The sequence below is a fragment of the Malus domestica genome, chromosome 13 (assembly GCF_042453785.1).
Source record: "Malus domestica chromosome 13, GDT2T_hap1".
Lineage (NCBI taxonomy): Eukaryota > Viridiplantae > Streptophyta > Magnoliopsida > Rosales > Rosaceae > Malus > Malus domestica.
In genome coordinates this window covers 20,165,148-20,173,542 of record NC_091673.1, presented here as the reverse complement: position 1 = coordinate 20,173,542, position 8,395 = coordinate 20,165,148, and positions in this window count along the sequence as shown.

Sequence of the window (8,395 nt, the reverse complement as noted above, 5' to 3'; positions counted from 1 at the left end):
TGGGTTGAACTAACCCTTTCACCATTAGTGGTTTGAAAGGCGTGGTCATCTCAGCAGCACACACCTTCACTTCCTTTCTGTCATGGCCATCTTCATGCTCTGGCCCGATTTCTCCTACCTCCACACGATGAATTGTAGCTTTGTTTTTGTAGAAGGGAAGAGCTTTGGAAGTATGCTTCACTTGCTGCTCTTCTAGCAACAGCCTTTCATACTTTGTGGCAGCAATTACCAATTCCTGTAGCTCGTTGAATTGTGTATCATAAAATATTTTCCTCAAAGGTAATCTTAGAGCCCTTTGAGTAATGGATATGAGCTGAGCTTGGTTAACAGGGAATTGGCATCTCATCATTGTCTTCCTGAACCTCATCATGAAGTCATCTGTTGACTCATGTTCATATTGTTTAACTTTAACCAGATCATTAATAGTCATTTCTGGTTCTATTCTGTAGAATTGTTCATGGAAAGCCATCTCCATTTGCCCCCAGTTGGCAATAGTGTTAGGGGGTAATAGAGAATACCACTGAGATGCTAATCCGGCCAATGAATTCCCAAACAACCTTAACTTGTAATTCGGGTTGTCTTCATATGCCACACAATGATTGGAGAATTTGAAAATGTGGTCTCTAGAGGACACACTGTCGTCTTCACCAGTAAATGTTGGGAATGCAGGCATTTTGAAATTGAGAGGAAACGGGTTTTGCTCATCAATGTATTCAGGATAAGGCTTTTGATAAGTAACCCTGAACACTGGATGAGCTTGTGGTTGAGCATTACGAGCCACCGTCCTCCTTAATTCAGTTAACTCATCCCTCAGTTGTTGAGTAGCTATATTATTATTCTGGAAGAGAAGGGCAGATTCGTTCTTCGGGCTTCGATCATTGCCCGCACTTGCTTCTTTCTTTGACTCGGGCTTCCTCTAGTTTGCTCCTCCTCCCTTATTAGCCAACGGGGGTGGCCTATAAGGAGAAGGTTTATCCGAAGTTATGAAGCTTTCCTTTCCACTGGACTGTCCTGTTGTTATGGGCATCCCATACTTGGTTCTTTCTTGTTCGCTCTGCTTCCTATTATTAAATGATAATAATGGGAAGCTAGGGAATTCTTTCTCTAGAACTGGTTCTATCATGGGTTGAACTGGTTCACTTCCTTCAAGAACTACCTTCTTCTTTCCCCTATCCTTTTCTTCTTCTAATAGTGGAAATAGGGGAATAACTAGCTCACTTCTGATGGTAACCTGGCTCATTCCAATTCCCTAAGCACTTTTTGGAGTGGAAAACTCCAGATCTAATCTTCTCTGTAGATTCCCAGTTAAGGTACACAGTCTACTTACTTCCCCCTTAGTTTCCAAAGAGATTTATTCCATACTCCTTAATACTTGTATCATAGTAGCCTGTAATTCTTCACTAATTCCTTTTCCTTCAGACTTTCCGGATGAAGTTGGGCTTTCCAGGACCACCTGTCCTGATGGGGAAGAAGGATTTCCTGATTAATCTGCCATTTGTAGCAAAGGTTGAGATGAACCATCCTTCGTATTCTTTCTGCAAAGTTTATGGCTTTTCTTCTTGGACATGCGAGATCAAAACAAATGAGATCCTACCGGGCGTGCCAAAACTATGTTCGTGGCTGGAATTTCCATCGGGGATGTTTCCTAGCCAACGAGCACACAGCTCCCTGAAAGGTTGGCGTCAGTTGATGCTTTTTGTCGGGCTTCTGCTTTACTGGCGGGCTTGTCGGGCAAGGCTGAAAGAGAATGACAGAGTTAACTTTGAAAGGTGCCTTTGTGGGGCTTTGGGTATAGGCCTTGAGGCTCATAATAAAGATTAACTTTTAGGTGCTCAGGCGTGCCACTGCAATCTTTAACATGGCAGATGTAAAATGGATGTTGAGTTTTAGTTGTACATATACCTGAAAGGCTGTGTTAGTTATGACAGGTGCCTTTGTGGGGCTTTAGGTGTAGGCCTTGAGGCTTCCAATCAAGAACTAACCCAGCACTCGAATATACGATGTCTGTTTCATTGATTGCAGAAGCGTTATAACCATTATACTTCTGATTATCTGAGCCCGCAGAGCAGAATGAACCCAAATAGGTGCCTTTGTAGGGCCTTAGATATAGGCCTTGAGGCTTCCCATCAGAATTCCTTCTCTACTCAAACGTTCTACTATAATCATAATATAATAGAAATAAAACTAAGAGATAGGTCGATTACTTGCGCCTCAAGTAACTTCGGACTTCTTGTTTATCAAAGCTTATCGTGGATGGGTTAAGTCCACATAAGGTTCTTTTTTATGTCTTGAGACCAAGGACTTTTGAATGATTAATCTTACATGCCCGAAAGCTTAGAACTTAGATCTGATTTAAACTGTGAAGACATATTCAAATCGGATTCAAGAACTGAGAGAGTCTTTTAATCGTCATCTTACTCGAAATAACTTGAATACAACTGGAAGTATACAACATATTGCTAGGCTAATGAATGAAAAGACAAAACCAAAGAGGGTCGGGCAAGGTTTCACCTTGTCGAGCAAGGCTGATCGTCTTGCAACTTCCTATCTTTATGGTTTATCAAGGGGTTTGAGAGCTTTAGAAAGGAGGGTAGGGAGATGAGTTTACAGGAAGAAATCGATACTGCAGCAAGTTTTAAGACGAGGTAGCAGAACTATTACAAAAGGTTTGGGTGAGGGTTGATCCCGAGAGGGATGAAGGCTTGGGCTGATTACAGCTTCGTTTGAAGGCAAATATGGCTTTGAGCAGAGTTTGTACTTGTATTTGTTTGTTTGATTGAGTGTCTTTATCTCTGATTTCTCTTTCTTCTTTTATAGACACCTCGGCTTGGCCTCCTGTAGCAGTAATCTTTCCCGAATGCAGCTTAAAGGGTAATGACTCATCAGCTATTTACTTGTACTGCCACTGTAAAGTGCTTTTGGGCTGATTAGCTGACTGGTCTACACCACTTGACCCCTAAGTAGGTGAGCAAATGGTTCAAATGATCTGCACCTAGTCGGGAAAGGCCTTTTCTGCCTTCTGGGCTTTGGCTGGACTTCGGGCTTTTCCCCCTTCCAGACCTCCTTTTTGGGCCAACTCCTTCTTGAGCCCAAAGTTCAAGTTTTAACCCAAACAACATGAATTTGCACAAAGTGCAATCTCTTTTTCCTGCGATCATGAAAAGAGGTTTTTAAATTTTAATCTTTGAAGAAGATTGAAACTTAATAAAAAAATTCGTGTTATATATTGATTTAAGTCATTTAATATGTACTTAGTTCAAATTTATATTATATTTTTACTTTTAATATTTAATAGACATCTTATTTAATGTCTCCACGTTAAATTTTAAATTTATTATTATACACATTTTAATTTATTAATTTTGTTTATTTCCTTTAATTAGTGTTCTTAAAACCTTCAAAAAAAAATTAGTGTTCCTAAACGTTTGTACCATAATATATTTTACTAAACTAGTGTATTGAAAATATCTATACCCAATGGCGGAGCCAGCATGAGGTCATTGGTTGTTCTTGATCCTAATGACTCCAAAAAACCCATGTATATTTGTTTGTATATTGTATTTGACCCCGATAAACAGCTAAGCTAAACTAAATTATAACCTCTTCCTCCTACTTCTATCATATTTGTCTTCATTTTCTCTTCTTATATGAAATACTTCAGTTGAAAAGCCTTCCCAGTCTTCAGCATTACTCCATAGTGTCTTGCATCCACCCTCGATATGCCTCTATAAATAATAGTAGTTGTCGATATATGTTGACATAAACTTTCGGCATGTGTTGACAGGAATTGGCAAGTGCCGACTAGGTGCTCGACGAAATGGCCCAATTAATCTTTTTGGTTAATATTATGACCCCATTATTTGAAAATATTGGCTATACCACTGTTTATACCTAAATATATTATAATGAATCACTGGCACATAAGAAAATATACAAAAATATAAGTGTACCGAAAAGTGTCTACCAAAGTACTTTCTCATACAAGATACTAAACTAGGGTACCGAAATGTCTATACCTAAATATATTATGCTAAACTAGTGTACTGAAATGTTTGTACCTAAACATATTACACTAGACTAGTGTACCAAACTATTCGTACCTACCTAAACTTATTACACCAAACTACTGTATCGAAATGTCCATACCTAAATATATTGTAATAAATTAGTGGCACATAAGAAAATATACAAGTGTTTGGGCACATACCTAAATATAAGTGTACCGAAATGTCTCTACCAAAATATTTTCTTATATAAGTGTTTAGGCCCAAAATATTGAGCTGAGCCCAGTTCTCAGTCCAAATAGAAGTATCAAGAATATTCTGCCATGGGTTGAGCCCAATAGAGTTCGGCCGAGTCCTATCAGAATGTGATTTCCGCCTGGATAAAAATGAAATGGTCAAATCCTAATACAAGAGGGACTCTCTAGAGTTTAAAAACTTCTGAGTTAGAGAAGATACCGAACTTTAAGGGATGAATCTGAATGATTAAAGAGCTTGATTCAGAGTCGTATAGAGATTAGGATTGGTAAAGACCGAATCAGATTGGGATGAGGAATTTCAGTCCGAGTGAAATTCTAGTTCGGTTATTTGGGAAATCGCTACTAGAGAGGGATGCATTATTCAAGGCCCCTCCAATTTAACACACAATTGCCTTGAGCAAACCTCTTAAACACCTTGAGATTTTATTTTCTTTTTCCCCGCCAACACTCTTTAGTTTGGATAAACAACATTGTAGAGGCAACCAACAACATCTTCAGTTTGGATAAACAGCACTGGATTCGTAGAATCAGTCGACTGAGGAGCACCACCTTTAATTTAGATAAACAACATTGCTTCAAGATTGACTGGTTATTTATTCAAGTCTCGGCCATCAAGGATTTCCATGTCATTGTTGGAAGAGGTCATCTCATCAGCCTTTTCGCCGAAGTGAGGTATTACTAGGTTACTACATTCGGCACACTAAAAGCCGAATTTGATATTGAACTTTGCAGAACTAGCAGCCTTATCTTCAGGTTCTAGAACCCGACGGCCGAGACATGTTCCTTCCTTGACCGCAGTTGCGAGATCAAGAAGTCAGCAATGCGCCCAACACCACATCAACATATTTTACTCCCCGGTTGAACTCGACCGATGAGTTGGCATGCCCCACATTCGATCGAAGGACGTAGTTAGCTTATTGAATTAATTGGCATGCCTGCTACGTAAGCTAAGTAGTTTTTAAGGTCAACAATCAAATACTTACCCATAAATTGGTGATGCAAAATGACAACAAATAAAAGCTAATTCATTTGAATTCAAATAAGTATTAATATTTACAATATTTTCATAAAATTTAATTCCAGGACATAGTAAAATTATAAAAAAAATAAAAATAAAATAAAAGACATTGGATGCATATGTAGACATTAAATAGAGTTTAAGGGCTAAAATCAATTTTTAATTTTGTATAAGACTTTTTTCTAAACTCCGTTTTGTTTAAGAATTAAAATCTAGTTTCCTAATCAAGAAAAGGCAGGATGCTCTCATGAGAAGATTAATGCATCTTGTTTATACCATGTTTTTTGCATAACTGATATCTCAAATTGAATTGTTAGAAGGGGACTTTGACATCAAGATAGCAACTTGTATGACACTAGTACTCCATCATGATGGTACTGCGTCCCAATGATACAAGGATATATAAAAAGAAACTAGTTGGCCCATGTTTTATTACTGGCACATGAAAATAGCGAAATGGTATACTAATGCCATACAAGTCCTCCTACATCGGAATCATATAAAGGAAAGAATCCTTCATTGGTATTATACACAAGAGAGTACACCTTTGTATGCAGAAGGCTTTTAATAGAAATTGAGCTATCTATTGTTTTGAACTTAGTTGCAAAAAGAGTATATTGTTCTAATCAAGTGTACTTTAAGATCTTAAATATAAAAGAGTCACGGCTTCATACCTTGGTCACGAGATATATAAACTCGCCAGCTCAAAGGTAAGTGACAAAAGAAGAGTATGAATGGCTGATTAAAGGCAAAGGATATGGTTATTAGCAAAATGAAATTTGGCAACCATTGTAGACATGTAAATTTGGTTGCATGCAAATGATGCATCACAAAGCTCCATGTGGCATATGACTCATCACAAATGGACAAGTCATCAATGACATGTGGCACAAATCAAGCAAAGGAAGCTCAGAACTTCCACAAAATTTGGCAAAAGGGGGAAAATATTCCTTAAAATCGGCAAGGGGTCCAAAATCTCTAAAAATCGGAAAGAAAGCTAAAGCATCTTCACAAAACAAGCAAGAATTAAAGATTGCTCACAAAATAGGCAACAAAGCCCCATAATTCAGTCGGGCAAGGGAAAATGGCTGAAATTAAGACACAAAACATTGCCTAAATTCTCCCATGGATGAATCAAGATACAAATCAAAGCCAAATCCACCCAAAAGCATGGCTTTGGAGGTCTATAAATACAAGGCCCTCAAACAAGTATAAGGGTCGAAAATTTGACATTCAGAAGAACCTCTGCACAAATCTTTGAAGACTAATACGCTGTCAAAGCTCTCTTCGAATAACGCACAACCAAAGCCGAAGCTTTCTTTTGACCAAAGCTGAAGCATTCCCTTGAAGAATCAACAAGCACTTGTGCTGATTTCTTCAAGATTTTGTTACAAGCTCAAAACTTGTAACGACGTTTGATTCAAGATTAAGTCGCCAAGACCCTTGAATCAACAAAGTCCTACATTAACTCTACCTTTGTCGTAGCCCTAAACCTGAGGTGAAGACCATCCACGCATTGTTTCAAGCTCAAAACTTGAAGTAATCGTTCAATCGTTCATCCGAGATCAAGTCATCGTGACCCTTGGATCAACAACCTATGCATCTACATCAAATTTGGAGACTGAATCAGAGGAAAGTTGTAAACAGAGATTGTAACCCTATAAATTCAAATCAATATAAATCTACTTTGTACACATGTTCTCGTTTAATTCGATACGGAATTTTTGTGTTTACAAATTTAGCACGCCTGGTGGGACATCTCTGCCTCTCATCTCTGTCTTCAAATTCACAAAAAGCACAAATGGCATCAAGAAAGGATCAAGCTGTTCCAATAACCAACGAGAAGAATAAGAACATCCTTGCCGCAAATGGTGGCACTTTGGGCGTCATAACTTGAAGCAAGGCAAGAGCTCTCTCTACCATGCCTTCCACCCCTACATCAACCCTGCCGAATGAGTAATAGCACCCAAGGCACGAGCTCATGATCACCTTGGCCTCGATAAGGGTGCCAAGACAGGAAAGCTCGAGGAGGTACTCCGAGTGGTTGATTTCTAATGCTGACTCAAGCAGTAGTTCATATCCCATAGCTATGTAAGTCATGACTACTGATGCGACTTCCATCAAGGAGCAGCTGGCATAAATAAGCAAAGCAATCTCAAGGCTAACAAGAACCGTAGAGGAAAAAGACTTGTAGATTTCTACACTTGTCAAGTGCCTAGAGGCACAGCACAACGAGAAAGCTGACCCGAAAGTTGATCCACCAAATGAGGAAACTGACGAAAAGGAGGAGGCTCTGGTGGAGAAAGTTGAGGAGAAGCTGGAGGTGGACCGCGCTGCAACACTCATAGGATCTCTCTTTATCCAACAGCTGCAAGATATGATCACAAACACCATCAAGGTGTAGTATGAAAGAAGCTTGCATGACTCCATTCTGTACTCAAAGCCTTACTCCAAGAAGATTGACACCTTGAGGATGCCAAGGGGTTATCAGCCGCCCAAATTCATGCAATTCGATGAGAAGGGCAATCCTAAATAACATATTGCCAATTTCATTGAAACCTGTAACAATGCTGGGACGGAGAGAGACTATCTCATCAAACAATTCGTGCGCTCGCTAAAAGGTAACGCCTTTGACTGGTACACCGACCTCGAGCCCGAATCTATCAACAGTTGGGATCAGCTTGAAAGGGAATTCTTTAACCGCTTCTATAGCACTCGCTGCACCGTAAGCATGTTAGAGCTGACAAGTATGAAACAATGGAAGGATGAACCTATCGTCGACTACATCAATAGATGACGTTCATTAAGTTTGGATTGCAAATACCGGCTTTCTGAAACCTCTACTATTGAGATATGTGTTCAAGGCATGCACCGAGGGCTACATTACATCCTCCAAGGCATAAAGCCGAGAACATTTAAGGAGTTGGTAACTTGGTCCCACGACATGGAGCTGAGTATCGCTAATCATAGGAAAAATGAGCCGATCACCGACTTTAAGAAGGATAAGGTGTTCACCCCAAAGGTAGATAAGACTAGGAAAAAACCCGCCAAGGAAGTTTTTACCATCAACACTGCCCCCATTAAGACCTCCTCTGTGCCCGTTAAGATCTCATCCA